This window comes from Sphaeramia orbicularis, chromosome 16 (genome assembly GCF_902148855.1).
Source record: "Sphaeramia orbicularis chromosome 16, fSphaOr1.1, whole genome shotgun sequence".
NCBI classification, from domain to species: Eukaryota; Metazoa; Chordata; class Actinopteri; order Kurtiformes; family Apogonidae; genus Sphaeramia; species Sphaeramia orbicularis.
In genome coordinates, this window is record NC_043972.1 from 54,414,056 (window position 1) to 54,432,345 (window position 18,290).

General features: G+C 39.5%; 4 protein-coding genes across 7 annotated transcripts in view; 2 read left to right on the forward strand and 2 right to left on the reverse strand.

Moving 5' to 3' along the window:
* LOC115436253 (zinc finger protein 883-like) overlaps positions 1–18,290 on the forward strand; it is a 445,178-nt gene that overhangs the window by 188,885 nt on the left and 238,003 nt on the right. The gene's annotated exons all lie outside the window — the stretch shown is intronic.
* LOC115435234 (NACHT, LRR and PYD domains-containing protein 5-like) overlaps positions 1–18,290 on the reverse strand; it is a 753,056-nt gene that overhangs the window by 100,901 nt on the left and 633,865 nt on the right.
* Positions 1–18,290, forward strand: part of LOC115436304 (zinc finger protein 239-like) — a 105,433-nt gene that overhangs the window by 75,137 nt on the left and 12,006 nt on the right. The window lies entirely within an intron of this gene.
* Positions 1–18,290, reverse strand: part of LOC115436315 (zinc finger protein 239-like) — a 364,410-nt gene that overhangs the window by 43,314 nt on the left and 302,806 nt on the right. The gene's annotated exons all lie outside the window — the stretch shown is intronic.

Consider the following 18,290-nt stretch of genomic DNA (forward strand, 5'->3'; position numbering starts at 1 on the left):
CCTGCCAGTGTCTGAACCATAGACTGAAGAAAAAGACCATGTAACACTAACGGTGCAACAGGACTAACTTTAGGCCAGACCTAGAACACCAAGTTAGGACTGACTGAGCTGAAAACCCTGTTGGTGAATCTGGACCAGATTTGAGGTTCACTTACTGAGTCTCTGAAACACATCCTGTTTCAGAACATATCGGGAGAAACATGGAGTCATCACTCTTCATGGACACACAGCTGGGTCCAGGTCCAGGTCCAAGTCCAGGTCTGTGAACAATGATGGTACAATGGTTTTAGTGCTGAACTCTGACATTAAACTGTGGTCTTAGTGTGATTCATATCCTACTGCAGAAGAATCCAGTTTCATGTGGACGTTAAAGGAGATGCTGTTCTCTGTCAAATGTTTTCTGACTCTGCTGTGACCTCTGAACTCTGACTTGAGGCTCATATGTGAGGACTCAGGGTCCAGGTCTAAGATAAGAATGTGTTAAAGCTGAACCAGATCTTGGGGGAAGACTTGGAGGAGGACATATGGGACAACGCTCTACACAAAGTGAATGACAGTACTTCCTGTGCCAAACTAAGCAGAGTACAATTTAAGATCTTTCATCACATTCATTTCTCCAAAACAGGACTGGCTAAAATATACCCTAATGCAGATGCCAGCTGTGACAGGTGTGGAAATACTCCTGCTGACTGAACCCATATGAACTGGTCATGCCCTGCCCTGACATCGTGTTGGTCGTCGTTGCGATCTTTAGAACACTGTCAGAGGACCTCATTATGGCTGTCCAACCCAGTGCAGTAATGGCTGTGTTTGGTTCCACAGATAGAAGACGTTCTACCATCAGGAAAAGACATAAAAACATCGTGGCTTTCACAACACTGCTGGCACAGAGAAGAATATTATGGCATTGGAAATTTAAAAAAACCCCTGAAGTGTCTCTGTGGTTTAATGACCTAATGCAATTCATACAGTCAGAGAAAATAAAATACACACAGAGGATCTAGGGATACATTCTTTTCTCTATGGGATCCAGTGTTGACATATTTGAATAAACTTCAAACTGTGCATTCTTAGCAGCCCTCTTATATTTGTACTTAAATCAATCATAACATATACTTCATGACTCTATAACCAGGGTGCGATTTGTCAAAAAAACAGAGGGGTGTGTGTTTTTTTTTGTTTTGTTTTTTTTGGTCGGTGTGTGGGGGGGTGCGGTCCATAACTAATGTAACTAATGTAACTAACGCTGGCATGAAATGAAAGTGAAACTTTACATACTTTCAACGTCCAATTCCTGGGTTCTATTCATCTGTTTTACAGCAGATCTTATGCGAAATATTCACAACTTCTAACCTGTATCCACTGGACCCCCTCCACTGCTCTATGGGCTCCCTGAATTTGTCACGTTTACACCCCCCCCACCCCCCTTATGGTGCCCCAGTGCATGGGGACGTTCGCAAATTCTGAGACTGCCAACAGTTTGGTTCAGGTGAACGTTTGTGCCACTAATGTAGGATATAGGTAGAAGAAAACTGGCACATCACCTGTTATTTACATTGGTTGGTTGTCCCCCCCAAGAATGAAATTCACTGAGCAGGAGGGATTTAAAAACCAGATGGGGAGTTGATCCCCCCATCCCCCCAACCAAATCGCACCCTGACTATAACAGTGGTGAATCTATGTATATGTTTTATTTTAGTTTTATATTTTCTTTCTTTCTTTCTTTCTTTCTTTCTTTCTTTCTTTCTTTCTTTCTTTCTTTTCTCTGTCTGTGGGTTGGTGTCCTGTATGTTCCTGGAAGGGTGGGGGGATGAATTATGGGAAGAAAGAAAAAGAAAATAAGGGATGGGCATGGTTTGAAGGAACTTTTGTGGTTGTCATATGAACACTATGACCATGTGGACATACAGTATGCACCATATAACACTGACACTCAATAAATAAAATAAAATATTTAAAAAGCTGAAACAGATCAGTGGACCCTCACACCTAAACTCAGACTGGGCCCTGTGAGTCATTTATCTGCACCTTGTATGTTCGTCCACCGAGGATCACTCAGTGCTGTTCTGATACTGACGTTCACTTACTGAGGATCAGAAAAATGTTCTCTTTGAAAATACATCCCTCGTTCCATGGAGTCATCACTCGTCATGGACATATAGCTGGGTCCAGATCCAGGTTCGGGTCTGCTTCCAGGTCCGGATCCAGGATCAGGTCCTGGTCCTGTGGGGGGTATGTGGGTGGTCTTCCAAGAAGGGGCTCCCTCCTTTCTGTCCTCACTCTGATCCATTCTGCTGAATCCACATCAGAACACAAACCATCAGTGCAGACCTGAATCCACACTGATTCATCCTTTACATGATAAACAGCAGCTCAATCTACTTTTATTTTGAAAGGTTTCTCTAGGGTTGACACTCTGAAAATTATTGCTGGTTTTGAGTCAAACTGAAGACGTTTGAGAGATAAATGTGGAAAAACAGACGCGTGATGATTTAATATCAGTTATTTTCCATGTACATTTTTAGTTGGAGGGTCTCCAGAAGGCAGTAAATGTACAGGGATGCAGAAGAGTTCATCTGTACAGTCATTATCACCATGAAAAACACAATTATATGTTACTGTTTATCGGTTTTATGGGAACTGTTCCTTTACAGAGAAGTTTTATCACATTATTATAAAAATTTAAAGAAACAAACAGATTTTTTTTTTTTTGGTTTAGTTTTCACTTTTCTAGGTCTGAAGTTGTGGAGTTCAGTAGAAAACAGGAGATAGAGGAAATGTTGGATTGTGAAATTAAAACCATGTTGATCAGAATGACCAAAACTCGACTGAATATTGATGTCATTTCCAAACATGTATCTTCATGTATCTTCAAAGTTTTTTTTTTTTTTTTTTAATAAACGTAATTAAGGTTCAAGTGATATGGACTGTGAGAGCAGATATGTTCTACTTTTTAACACTACACATGAAATGAACATTAATTCCACATTAATAATGTTATTACAGGGGTTGGACAAAATAATGGAAACACCTTATAAAATCAACAAAATATAATTTAATATGATGTGGGTCCGCCTTTTGCGGCAATTACAGCCTCAATTCTCCGAGGTATTGATTCATACAACTTGTGAATTGTTTCCAAAGGAATTTTAAGCCATTCTTCAGTTAGAATACCCTCCAACTCTTTTAGAGATGATGGTGGTGGAAATCAATGTCTTACTTGAATCTCTAAAACTGACCATAAATGCTCAATAATGTTGAGGTCTGGGGACTGTGCCGGCCATCTGAGATGCTCAACTTCATTAGAATGTTCCTCATGCCATTCTTTAACAATTCTAGCTGTATGGATTGGGGCATTATCATCTTGAGGTGAAGGTGTTTCCATTATTTTGTCCAACCCCTGTATATATTATATTCATTCATCTTTTTTTTTTTTTTTTTTTTAAAGATGCAACGTAAGACAACAGCAGAAAAGGTCACAGGCCTATAGGGACAAAAGAAAAGATGAATAAAATATTTTAAAAAAACTGTAATAAACAATGAACTGATAAACTAAAAAAAAGAACTAAACTAAACTTTCTATCATTATAAGTATTTAAGAAATGTTCAAATAAATACTGTTTCTTTACATTCACATTCTTTCATTTGTCATTTCCACCACAAACATTTAGAAAAAAAAAAAAAAAAAAAAAAAAATATATATATATATATATATATATATATATATATATATATATATATATGGCAAAAGTTCTCATTCATTTTCTGAACCCGCTTTATCCTCACTAGGGTCACGGGGGTCGCTTGGAGCCTATCCCAGCTACATAGGGGCGAAGGCGGGGTACACCCTGGACATTTCGCCAGTTCATCGCAGGGCTGAACATATAGAGACAAACAATCACTCTCACATTCACACCTATGGGCAATATAGATTAACCAGTTAACCTATTAGTGCATGTCTTTGGATTGTGGGAGGAAGCCGGAGTACCCGGAGAGAACCCACGCAGACACGGGGACAACATGCAAACTCCACACAGAAAGGCAAAAGTTCTCACCACACATAAAAACCTCCACAATTTAAAAAAACTGATAAAAAAAATTGTTACAAAAAAGAGTCTCAGACAATTCTAGAGTGGTATAAGTTATTTATAAAAATATAACATATATTGAGATGTGGGGGAAATGACATTTGATCAACACAGATGACAAAAAATGTACAAAATTAACCCTTTCTCTTGTAATCTAAGTCTGTCCTCTCACAGATCTTCAAACTAGACAAACTATTTAAACCTATAACACTGAGTTTGGGGAGTTTTGAACAACTTTTTTTAAAATTCAAGTTTACAAGGCTAAAAGTGCACCTAGTTGAAGAAATGCCCTAATATTGTAAGGTAAGGGATGACTTTGAAGTAACAGTAAGAGGAACTGTAATGGATTACAGTTTGGAAGGAACTTACACAACACTGGAAATAACTGTTTAGAGGAACAGGAACCCAGCACCAGGACACGGTCTGTAAAATACCAGAGTTCCCTCAGTCTGCAGGAGGAATGGACCTGTGAAAAGGGTCCATAAAGGGTTCAACATGTCTGAGAGAAAGACCTGAATCCCAGACTTGAACCCTCTGTGAAGGCCATGACTGTTGGACTGGGTTCAGGACGACCTTTGACCCTGAGTCCATCCACCAACAGTGTGTTGTTTAGTATCAGTCGACTGCGCTTTGTGAGTTCACTTCAACATCTAAATAGCTTCATAACCAAATTGGAGGAATTACTAAATTACAGTGTTGGATAAGAGAGGTGGGTATACTATAAATTTTTGCCTTTTTATTTTTTTTAATTAGTCCATAAAAAAATTTTACAAACAGTGACATGTCAGAATACTCAATTTAGTTTACCCAAAAATCCATCAGTAGTATTTGCTCACTATTATAAAATGATCATAACTTTATCAGGAGCAGTTTGTAGGTTTAACTGGTCACACAAGCAGCTGAATGAATGGAATGTATTCAACATGAGGCAAACATGGGATAACCTTAGCCTTTCATGAAGTTAGCCTTTCATAACGTTAGCCTTTCATAACATTAGCCTTTCATAATGTTTGCCTTTCATGACATTAGCCTTCATAACATTAGTCTTTCATCACGTTAGCCTTTCATAATGTTGGCCTTTCATAACATTAGCCTACTCACACAGTATAATTATTGGTGATAACATCTCTTCTCTAAATGTGCAGTCATATGGCCAGTAGTTTAAAACAGTGACTCATTCTGAAACCACCTTAAAACTTACCTCAGAATTATGTATTCTATGAAAGTAGGTTCTCTCGATATGTGTCAATCATTTGAAAGATGTTTATTCTAAGTTTCTCATTTGCATTTCCAATAATTGTACATCATTCAAAGAGATGTGCAGTGACCTGTCAATCAACTTGGGTGGCACTGACACCGGAACTGTCCAATCAGGTTCCAGAGGTGGCCAGCACTAGTTAGCAATAGTTTCCCGGCATGACCCACACTACTCTGCCTCTGATTGGCTCATCAGTCCTCATGCCTAAAGCTAACCAATCTAATCAGTGAAGGCAGCAAATACTAGCCAATTAGAGGCAGAGTAGGGTGGGTCGTGGCTTCACCATCCGAGGGGAAAAAATGGGCAATTTGGCTGCAGATACTACTGAATGGTGCACATTAGGGAGATTTAGAAGAGAGTATACCCAATACTGAGTAAAAAAAATAAGTTGGTATACTCTGTATACCCCCGTATATCCTGGACAACACCTCTGGGGACAACCAAACAAATTACCTTTCAAAAATAAAAATATTAACAGAAAATCATTTAAGCAAATTATCTGAAGGTCTTAGGCAGGGCCGGACTGAGACTCATTTTCAGCCCTGGAGTTTCATACCTCAGACCAGCCCACTTTAGATCACGACCAATTATTATTAAAATCATACGATTCTAACCTTACATGTTAGGTCTACACACTGTTCTCCAAAGCCTTGTAATTCAGTGTATTTTCTAAAATATTTCCAATTCAGTGCAAGTAAAGGTTGCTTCACAATGTGGATTTATTTCAACAGTGAGTGCACATCGACATCTCCAACATTATTATTCCTCACAACACAACAATAACAGAATCTATATTTTTGTTCTGATAAGTGTTAACATTTTTCAAACCTTTAAAATGTTTGAAATGAAATGAAAGAAAATATCAAAATATTGAAAAAAAAATGATTAAAAAAAATAAAGCTTGCTACAGAAGCGTACGGAAGCGTATTGCATTCACAAAAAAAAATAATTTCGGCTCTGTTTTTCTGAATTAATGAGATAATTATCTGATAATGACGAGAAAAAATAAGTTAAAAAAAAAAATCGGCGCTGTTTTTCTGAGTTTATGAGATACTGTTTCCTGAAAAAAAAAAAAAAAAAGCTCTGTTTTTCTGAGTTTATGAGATACTGTTTCCTGAAAAAAAAAAAAGCTCTGTTTTTCTGAGTTTACGAGATACTGTTTTCCGGAAAGAAAAAAAAAAGCTCTGTTTTTCTGAGTTTACGAGATACTGTTTTCCGGAAAAAAAAAAAAAAAGCTCTGTTTTCTGAGTTTACGAGATACTGTTTTCTGAAAAAAACTAAAATGTGGCTCTGTTTCTCTGTCAGTGGGACAGTGGTCCCTGGTCCAGGCAGGAGCTCCTTCTATCTGTGCTGCTGAAAGCCTCTCGGGGGAGCGTTTTTTCCGGAAAACAGTATCTCGTAAACTCAGAAAAACAGAGCTTTTTTTTTTTTTTCAGGAAACAGTATCTCGTAAACTCAGAAAAACAGAGCTTTTTTTTTTTTTTTCAGGAAACAGTATCTCATAAACTCAGAAAAACAGCGCCGATTTTTTTTTTTAACTTATTTTTTCTCGTAATTATGAGATAATTATCTCATTAATTCAGAAAAACAGAGCCGAAATTATTTTTTTTTGTGAATGCAATACGCTTCCGTAGCTTGCTGCTTTTTCTAATAACTATTATTTTTGTATCCTCTGCAACAAAAGATTTCCATCACAACTTACTTGCAGTTTGTTCCATCTTTGCTATTGAAAACTTTTGGTACAGTGATATTAGGAGTTTGATGAGGATGATAAGAAAAAAATGCCTGTATATCCTGTGACTGAGGGCGAGCAAAGCCGTCAAAGTTAACAACAGACTCCTCTTCATCTGTGTCATTTCTGACTAGTAGTTCAGGGTTGTGCTGCTGAGCTGCTCCTCTGTCATCAGTAGACTCTGCTCTCCCTTTCACACTTCCTCCAGTTTCTCTAGACTCACCTGCACCTGTATCACAATAAAAAATAATATCTACAGACATTTTGACTTACTTAACTAATTAAGATATTTGCATTGGCAAAATATGCAGGCTTATTTGATATTACTTTATGCTATTGCCTTTCAGTTGTGGGCTTTGTGTATTTACTGTCTCACTTTTAATAATAAAAATTAAAATAGGTCAGGACTATCATTTGGGTCTAGAAAGTGGTTTTACTGGAACTAATGCTTGTTCACACAGTCTGTTCCAACAGCTCACCTTTTCCTTCCATCCTGACAGGAGCAATCCCCTCATCACTACAGGCTCTGCTTCTGACACTAAAGCACATTTTAAAAATGGTCATAATTCTCAGCACAGATCTTCTATTTTCAAAGCCTTGGTGTCAGTTTCATTCATGTAGTGCTGAATCCTGGAGCATCTCAGAGCACCTTTCATACTGAACAGGCCTACACCATACTCTTCATTGGAGCCTATTTATTAATAATGTTCAGTCTATGAGCAGTCCTACCTGCCCACTCTGGACTTGGGGGCTCATGGCAGGTGCTGGATGTGCTTTCTGGCTCTGAGGAGCTACAAGACAAAGTTTCCCAGTTATGTGGCGTCGCATCATACTATTATTCAAATTGCATAACGTTATGTTCCACGCCACAATGCCACACAATTCACTGACTCCGTAATTAACTAACTTGAAAGGTGGTTTACCCGGTTCATCGTCCTCATTAGTTGTTTCCAACCGGAGGTCGTTTTTGTGAAAAAGTTGCAGATTTTGTCACATTTGGCTGCGTTTGCTTCCAGAGCTTTCCTCTTTTTAATTCTTGCCTTCTCTGTGCCACCCTTGTTCTTTCTATTAAAACAGCAAACACAGCTGACCATCCACAGCCTACAGAGCACAGATCGTATATGCTCCACAGCTACAGTATAGAGCTACTAACCGTTTGCACAGACATGTTACGTCAGGTCATGGTGTGTCCGCAAAAAAAGAGGAAGAAAACAAACAGTTTGCTAGTAGAGGGAGTGGGGCCCAGGAACAGCGGCTGCAGATTACATGATCAACTCAGTGCTATGACTGAACACCGGCCCCCAAAAAATAAATAAATAAAATATTAAATACATATTTAAAGTGAACTCCGGCCCTCGCGGCCCAAATATTATACCGGCCCCCCGGGAATTGTCCCGGTCCTCCCGATTAGCCAGTCCGGGCCTGCCTCTCGTGCCTGGCTGAGTGAGCCATGAGGGATAACAGCTGTCTGACATCAGTGCATAGTAACGTGCCACATTTCACTGCCGGTAATGGTAACAGTGTTGTAAAGTTTCAAATAGTAATTAATTAGATTTTACTGGAAAACAACATTTTTAACACTGTTATTCCCAACACTGGTAATAATTTTGTAATAAATTTAATTATTGATTGATTAAAAAAAAAAAAAAACGTGGTAGAAAATCCATGTTGTGTGTTGAACATGTTTTTGATGTGTTCTGTTCAGGTTCTACTGCACAAGGTTCTGCTCTCTCAGCGTCATTTCAACAGCAAACATTTGAGTTGGTGACAGACTCACTGTGTTAATGACGCTGTGGTGGAAATGTCCCCAATGGTCCAGTGAGACTCACTCCTGTTCTGGATGACTTCAGCTCACATGATTGTCCCAGTCAGACATCGGAGGGTATTTTCTGAATCTGCAAAGACAAATGGAGCCAATGGAACATCATCCAATGGTTGAACTCCAACCAGAACCAGTTTGAACTAGTAATAAACATCACTAAACTGGTGAAGGTTTATGGAGAATGAATTAAACACTACAAAGATGACACAGAAACAAGAGACAGAATAGAAAACTAACCTGTGGAAGGCTGATGGAAGAGTCTGAGTGTTGGTGTATCTCAGGTGAACTGTGTCCTGGAATGGAACAGAATGTCACCTGATCCCACAGGTTCTACCAGTGCCAGTGGGAGGAGTTTAGTTAGACTGTCTGTCAGATATTTCCTGATGTTAATCTCAGTCTGAGTAGATATTCTGGAAAGGGTGTGGGGCGTGGCCATAGTTTATCTGTCATTTGACATTCATGTTTGTTTTTCTGAAGTGACTCCATGACTGTAAATCCTCTGCAGAACAGTTCTTTTACATGACCCTCTGAGGTGTGGTGGACTGGATGGGTGAGCTGCGACTTGTCAAAATAAAAATGTTCTTGTCAAAGTGTTGACATTAATAACAACGTCCCCATCTCACCACCATAATGCTGTTAGTAACTGAGGGCCCCCTAACAACCACAGGGCCCTCAGCAACCACTGAGTTCAATCAGAGGACAGACCGCCTCAGCCTGTCTGTTCTGTTCTAGCTCCTGTTCTATGTTATGTTTTATTCTCTATGCTCTGTTCTATGTTCTATTCCATGTTTTGTTCTATGTCATGTTCTTTGTTTTATTGTATGTTCTGTTCTATGCTCTGTTCTATGTTCTGTGTTATGTTATGCTCCATGTTCTTTTCTATGTTTAGTTCTATGTTATGCTCTATGTTCTTTTCTCTGTATATATACACAAAAGTATACGAGCATTATTTCAGAAACATATTGTCTCTAACCCATATGTAATATCATATTGGAATAATTTTGTTGATGATATTGATTGGATCAAAGTTTGGATGATTCCCTATAAATCCCTTATCACCAACAAGGTTAAAGGAGGATCCTTCAGAATCATTCACACAGATTACACTGATAACAACTACATGTTGAAAGTCAAAACAGACATAGACATAAACAGTTCTTTTTGTAGGACCATCCACAGACTGTGCTGCACCTCCTCTGGCATCGTTCATACACCAAGAAACTGTGGAAGGACTTGAGCACATTTATTATCCACCATGTTTTCACACACTTTGTCATATCATGGAATAATGTACTATTTTGTTTTTTAGAGATACCCCAAAAAGGAAAAAAAAAACAACACTTCTTTTGATTCGATTTATTTCTCTTACATGCTAAAGTTTTCATTCACAAATGTAAGTTCTGTAACACAAAACCAAATCTTATGTATTTTTTGAAAGATGTTGAACTTTATTTAAAGCTTTTAGATAAATCTGGAAACAAAAAGGTTATTAAAAACTGTCGATATTTGTTCTGATTTAGACACTGTATTATAAACCTTGTACAAGACAATCCAGGCTCTTTTCATGGGTCGTTCCACGTTGGTGGAACATTCTACCGAGCACTACGAGAACAGAGGTGTCCCTGCCTATCTTCAAGAAGCTCCTGAAGACCCAGCTCTTCCAAGAGCACCTCCTGTCCTAGCACTGTCAGACATTCCATTTTAAATATTTTAATACAGTTTTTCCCAGGATTATCACAGATTTTCCCAGGATTATCTCTGGACCTGCTGCAGTGGTCCTGCCTCTCTCCTGCCTTCATCATCATCACTCACTTATCCTCAACTGCCTCCATGTGTCTCCCCCTACTCCCCCCTTCTCCCCCAGTCTCTATCTCTATCGCTCTCTCTTTTTCTCTTTCTTTACCCTCTCTCTTCAGCCCCAACTGGTCAAGGCAGACGGCCATCCTCCAGGAGTCTGGGTCTGCTCCAGGTTTCTGCTGTTAAAGGGAAGTTTTTCCTCACCACTGTCACCAGTCACAAGTGTTTGCTCCTGGAGGATTCTGCTGGGTTTCTGTAAACTGGCTTAGAGTCTGGTTTTGACCAACTCTATATATTAAGTGTCATGAGATAACTTTTTTGTTGTGATCTGGCACTATATAAATAAAATCTGACTGATTGAGTGATTTGATTGGTTTTCCCCTGTAAGTCGCTTTGGAAAAAAGCGTCTGCCAAATGCATAAACATAAACATAAACATAAACATAAACATAAACATAAACATAATAAATGTATAACCCTTCCCCCTGGTAAACTTGTTAGTTTCTTGTTGTATACATTGATTGTAAACTTTACTTCACTGAATAAAGATTTAACGGAAAAAAAAAGAGTCAAGCCGGAACCACTTCTTTTTCATGCCTTCCAGAAATGTCTTTCAACTGGACACCTGTCACCTACCATGAAACAGGGTGTTATCCCACTAATCCCAAAACCCAACAAGGACAAACTGTTGCTTGATAATTGGAGACCAATAAGACTATTATGTAATGACTACAAGCTGCTAGCTCATGTTTATTCAAATAGATTGGATTTTGGCCAATCAAAAGAAGTTTATGAAAATCAATCAGCCTTTGTTAAAAGTCGGAACACACAAAACCATACTAGGTTGATCCTTGATTTATTAGACTACAGGGAGTATATCAAAACAGACAGTTCAGTGTTATTTTTAGACTCTTTCAAGGCCTTTGATACCATGGAGCACGCCTTTCTGTTAAAGACATTACAATTTTTGGGTTTTGGGGCAAATTTTTGTAAATTGGTTCAAATGTTATACACAGACATTAGCCGCACTGTGTGTCTGAACCCACGATTAACTCCTGGATTAAAAGTGTTACGTGGTATTAGACAGGGATGCCCTATCTCCCCAAAACTTTTTTATTTTGGCAACACAATTATTAACACTGCTTATTGATAATTCCAAGGATATACAAGGAATTACTATTTTCAATAAGGAATTTAAGATAAGTCAAGTCACAGATGATACCTGTATCTTCTTAAAAGACAAATCAATGGTGGATAAAACTTTAAACACTATCTCAGTCTTTTCTAAAGCATCAGGATTATCTCTTAACATTAATAAATGTGAGCTACCCCTCATTCATTGGAGCTGTGACTCTTATATTTCCTTAATTAAAGTGGTATCTGTAGTTGAATATTTAGGAATAACATTATCAAAAAATTTGATTAGAAGAGAAGACACTAATATCTCAAACCGGATATTAGATATGAAAAACACATAAAGTCACTGGTTAATCAGAGACCTTTCAATCTTTGGCAGAATTACTTTATCTAAAACTGAAGGTATTTCTAAACTAATTTATCCTTGCCACTTCCTATTTATCTCTTCTGAAAATATTTGTAAAACCAAGATAATTATTTTCCAGTGTCTGTGGAGAAATAAAACTGATTACATAAAAAGATCTTAGCTTCCTAGACTTAGCTTCTTAGACTTCCTGCTTTGCTGCAGTGCAGACGCTTTTGCTGCTTGCTCCCTGCTTTGCTTACATTCTTTCGATGATTTTTTTCTTATTCTGGACTAAAAGTTGCAGACAGAAGGTCTCTGATATTCTTTAATGAGCAGAGACATACTTCTTAAAAGACGAAGGACTTTTTTTTGCCATTTTTACTACCACCTCAGTGCTTCTTGACCGTGGGCTGTCAACAGCACAGGCCTGTACCACTTCACTTGGAAAGACAGTGCTCAGCTAAGCTAATTAGCTTCAAGATGCCTCCTCTATCTGCCGATGACTTCGACAAACTTCTACAGAAAATTGCCGTGCTGGAGACTAAAATTCACCGCCTAGAAGTTAATGTGGAGGTAAACGGACTAGGTGGAAATGACACCACCCTACCTCTGGCTCAAATTAGTGGACAGGGGCTGGCTAACACACAGCTAACGAGCACAGACAAAGCTACCACGAAACAGGTAGGCTCTGTTCTGTTTAATAAATCTACAAATAGTAGTCCTCCCTGGAACCACCTTGGAGCAAAGCCAAAGAACAAATCATTTCCATGGGTAATGGGAGGACGTTTAACAGGCAGAGCACAGCGAGCTGAGGTATGTGATGAGACCGGCTGGCCTGCACTCCCTCCCAGACAAAGTGCCTCTTCAACCCCCGTACCTGGAAGGACACAGCCATGGAAAACTGTACAAGGGAGGATGAACAACAAACCTCCAAAACAATCAAGCATTGAACTGCAGAACAGATATTCTCCACTGATGAAGGACCCTGAATTTCCGTCAGACCATCCATCCTCAGACAGCGGGGTAAGGACTGATAGCATGTTGAACAGTAAAAGGCTACAGGGAAAGCCAAAGCCTGGGCCTCAAACTTTGATTGTGGGTGACAATACTATTAGAGACGTCCAGAGGGTGTGCAGTAAAAACACCAAAGTGATCTGCTTCCCCAAGGATGTGGTCTCCAACATGACGGAAAGGATTCTGAGTATCGTGGCTGAACACCCAACTGTGAGGAACATCATAATACACGTAGGGTGGAATGATGTTGCTAAAAAACAGTCTGAAGTGTTAAAGCAGGACTTCACCGAGTTGCTGAATACTGTGAGCTCTGTGAAAGCAGGTGTGTTTATCAGCGGACCTATACCGCCGGTCAGATATGCAGGGGAGAGATTCAGCAGGCTGTGGGCTCTAAATAAGTGGCTTGCTACTGCTTGTACTGCCTACCCAGTGAATTTTATTGAACATTTCCACATCTTTTGGGAGCGAAGACACCTTTTCAAAGGGAACGGACTTTTCCTGAACAAGCCAGGAGTAAAATTGTTGGCATCTAATGTATTTTACTTCCTGCGTCACCCATCAGTTGCCTCTGCCAAGGACTTTAAACAACAAGCATCATCCAGAGGGAAAGACAAAACACGACTGATTAAAAACCCAGAGGAAGAGCAACATTCACCCCCACCCAAGGAGTGCTCTGAGCCAAAGAGGCACCAGAGTCAAGAAGAGGAGGGGTCTCCACAGACCTCCATCTCCCTCAACAACCACAGCACCTTTGATGGTCCACCTGCCTCACCCCCTGAAACCCCCACCAGGTCTCTCTCCTCCTTACCCTCCCTCTCTCCCTCCTCACCCCACTTGGAGTTCACTGACCAGATGAAGGAGCTGGTCAATGCTGGACTAAGATGTACCCCCCATCCCTCTCCTATCTTCTCCCCTATAAGCACTCCACGTCGACCGCCACCACCTCCAATACAGGCTCCAAAGACTCGTCGCCCAGCCCCCCCCGCCCCTCCACCGCCTCCAAAGACTCACCGCCCAGCCCCCCCCCGCCCCTCCACCACCTCCAACACAGACTCCAAAGACTCGTACCAACTGATGTGCTCTGGGTCCAGGTTGCAGGATTACCAGCAGTCATGAGTTGTCCCAGGCCAAGCTGGGGCCCTGTATGCTTTCAGTTTACAAAATTCCTGTCTTGATTGGTCACAGAAGAACAAAGGTGAATGTGCTGAGAAACTGGGGGCACAAAAGTGATGGCACTAGATTGTTAAACTTAAAAAACATTCCCTGTGAATCACAGTCTGTCCCAACAATTATAGAGGATGTTCCTATGACATTAAGACTTGCTTTACTGAACATCACATCGTTGGCTGGAAAAACATTTTTAATCAATGATTTTATCACAGAACACAACCTTGATTTTAAGTTTTTAACTGAGACTTGGTTGGATCAAAACAACAGCACAGCTGTTCTCATTGAGTCAACCCCTCCCAACTATAGTTTTATTAGTGAGGCCAGAGTGAATCGGAGAGGAGGGGGGGTAGCAGTTTTATTCAGAAACTCTTTCCAATTTAAAAAATTATCTTTCAGTAATTTTTCTACTTTTGAATATGTGGCTCTTCAGCTGAAATCCTCCCCTCGAGCCATATTAGTAAATGTCTACAGGCCACCTAAATACTGTGCAGACTTTTTCAATTATTTTAATGAACTGCTGTCCATAATCTGTACTGAATTTGACTGTATAATCATTGTTGGGGATTTTAACATCCATGTTGACGACCCCCAGGACAGAGGGGCTAAAGAACTGTACTGTACTCTTGACAGCTTTGGGCTGAGTCAGCATGTGTCCAAACCAAGGTTATAATAGTTTTGGATTTTTAATTATAGTTTAGTTTTAATTAGTTTTGACTTTTTTTTCTCTTATTCAGTTAGTTTTAATTAGTTTTTAGAGCAGGTTTGTTAGTTTTTATTAATTATCGTTTTTTTTCTGAATGCTTAGTTTTAGTTTAGTTTAGTTTAGTTTAGTTTAGTTTTAGTATTAGTTTTAGTTATTTCATATATTTTATCTTCCTCATCATCCTATTCAAAGAAATTAGTGAGGTGTGGATATGGGTTACCCTGGACACTTTATTTGGGGGTCGGGTTAGGGCGGCTCATGGACTGAGCAGAGACACAATGTACCGTACAATGTATAAATTCCATATAGCAGGTTGAGGGGGGGTGCAATCCCTACACAACGTCACTGACGTGAAACAATGCGAAGATGTGCAAAGCATGAGAGGAGATGCACAAAGCAGCCAGCAGTTAAACCAGATAGAAACATATATAACCAGCTAACCAGCAGTTAAAGCAGATAGGAACCTATTATAAACCAGCTAACCAGCAGTTAAAGCAGATAGGAACATATTATAAACCAGCTAACCAGCAGTTAAAGCAGATAGGAACCTATTATAAACCAGCTAACCAGCAGTTAAAGCAGATAGGAACCTATTACAAACCAGCTAACCAGCAGTTAAAACAGATAGGAACATATTATAAACCAGCTAACCAGCAGTTAAAGCAGATAGAAACATATATAAACCACTTATAAACATATATAACCCAGTTCCTCAGCAGTAAACCACACCTTAGCAGATATCTCATCTCTTAATCATCTCCAGTTCCATTATTAGCTAACTTTGCTTCAGTTCAGTTCAGCTAGCTGTAGCTAGTAACATCAAACGTTTTTTTTAACATTCTAATAGGTTCCATACCTCTGTAATTGGATTAGTTTTCCTCCTCCTCTTTTCTCCTCTTCTAAACTGTGCAGTTCAGGGCTTGGAAGGTCTTTTCATGGTGATAAACTCTCCAGTTTTAACCTGGATGCTAGTTCAACATTGACTGTCATTTAGCTCTGCTCTGTCACTCACGCGCACACACACGGTACGCCAAAAAAAAAAAAAAAAAAAAAACCCGACCCATGTATCACTACAGTAAACCCCAGACAGGACTATGCTCCTTTGTCCCAGCTTTAGTCTGTATGTTCCAGGTAGAGTGGGGACCAGAAGACCACTGGAAACCACCAGTGACCAGACATGACAGACTGTGAAGTGTCGTATGGTGTCACCAGCTCAAACTGCTGGAGCCAAATAAATTAATTTGATATCAATCCGACATTGACAAAGACAAAAACGAAGGGAATTGTATCCATAATTTTTATACGTTTTAGTTAGTTTTGTAAGCTCACGATACAGTTTCAGTTAGTTATCGTTTTTTTCTTTTAATTAGAGTTTTTATTAATTTCAGTTAACGAAAATGTTTTTTCAATTTTAGTTTTCGTCATTTCGTTAACGATAATAACCTTGGTCCAAACCCACACATAACAGGGGGCACACTCTGGACCTGCTTATCTCCAAGGGTTTAAACATACACAAGGTTGTTGTGAGCGATGTGGCCCTGTCTGATCACTGTTGTGTTTTCTTTGAGAGCTCTATCTCTGTGCACACAAGTAATCAGAGAGAAGTTATCGAGAAGCGATGCATTACTGAAAACACCAGTGAAATGTTTAATGTACTTTTTTCTTCGACAGCAACCCTGCCTTGTGGTTCAGTCAATGAGCTAGTGAATAACTTTAATTCTAAAATGTTAAAAGTGATAGACGCCATTGCTCCCATTAAGTTGAAGGTTGTCTCTAGCAAGAAAAGATCTCCATGGAGAAATGCCATGGCAGTGAAAAATGAAAAAAGAGAATGTCGGAAAGCTGAACGCAGGTGGCGAAAATCAAATCTCCAGATTCATTTTGACATCTACAAAGAGAAACTTCACACTTATAATCTACAGCTGAGGAATGCAAGGCAGTCTTTCTTCTCAAACATTATCACCAGAAACAAAAATAATGCTCGAGCACTGTTTTCTACTGTGGACAGACTAACAAACCCCCCTGTGTTAATAGCACCTGAACTTCACTCTGCCAGGGCCTGCAATGACTTTGCTTTGTTCTTTACAGAAAAAATTCAGCATATTAGACAGGCCGTGAATTCCTCAACACCAGGTTCAGGATCTGTGCTGTCTGAAAACCATTTAAACACCCTGACACACTTTAATCCAATCAATGACAAAAATCTGGAGGACATTCTACACCAGCTGAGCTCTTCCTACTGCTGTCTAGATGTTTTACCCACAGATTTTTTCAAAAAAGTTTCACATGTCATGGCATCTGACCTGTTAGAGATTGTAAACGTGTCTCTAAGCTCAGGAGTCTTCCCACAGACCCTGAAAACAGCTGTTATTAAGCCGCTCCTAAAAAAGAACACTCTAGAAAAGACCTCAATGAACAACTACAGGCCGATATCAAATCTTCCTTTTTTAGGTAAAATCATTGAAAAGGCTGTGTCCCAACAGCTAAATTACTTCTTAACAGTCAACAGCTGCTTTAATGTCTTTCAGTCAGGTTTTAGACCACATCACAGCACTGAGACAGCTCTGCTCAAAGTATTTAATGACATTCGCTTAAACACAGATCATGGCAGATCTTCAGTTTTAGTGTTACTGGACCTTAGTGCTGCATTCGACACAGTCGACCATGATATATTACTTGATCGACTGGAAAATTGGGTGGGACTATCTGGCACAGTTCTTGATTGGTTTGCATCCTACTTAAAGGGCAGGGATTATTTTGTGTCAATAGGTAACTTTAAATCTGAGCAGACCAAAATTACATGTGGAGTCCCCCAAGGCTCCATCCTGGGGCCCCTTCTGTTCAACATCTACATGCTTCCACTGGCTCAGATCATAGAAAAAAACAAAATAGATTGCCATAACTATGCAGATGACACACAGCTCTACATTTCAATGTCCCCAGGTGACCATAGCCCCATACAAGCACTGGGTAAATGCATGGAGCAAATATCTGAATGGATGGGCCATAACTTTCTTCAGTTAAACAGAGAAAAAACTGAGGTAGTCATTTTTGGACCCAAGGAGGAACGTCTTAAAATCAGCATGCAGCTCCAGTCACTTCAGTTAAAAACTTCAGACCAGGCCAGGAATTTGGGTGTTGTCATGGATTCAGACCTGAATTTTAAAAACCACATACAAACAATTACAAAGTCAGCTTACTATCACCTCAAGAACATTTCTAGG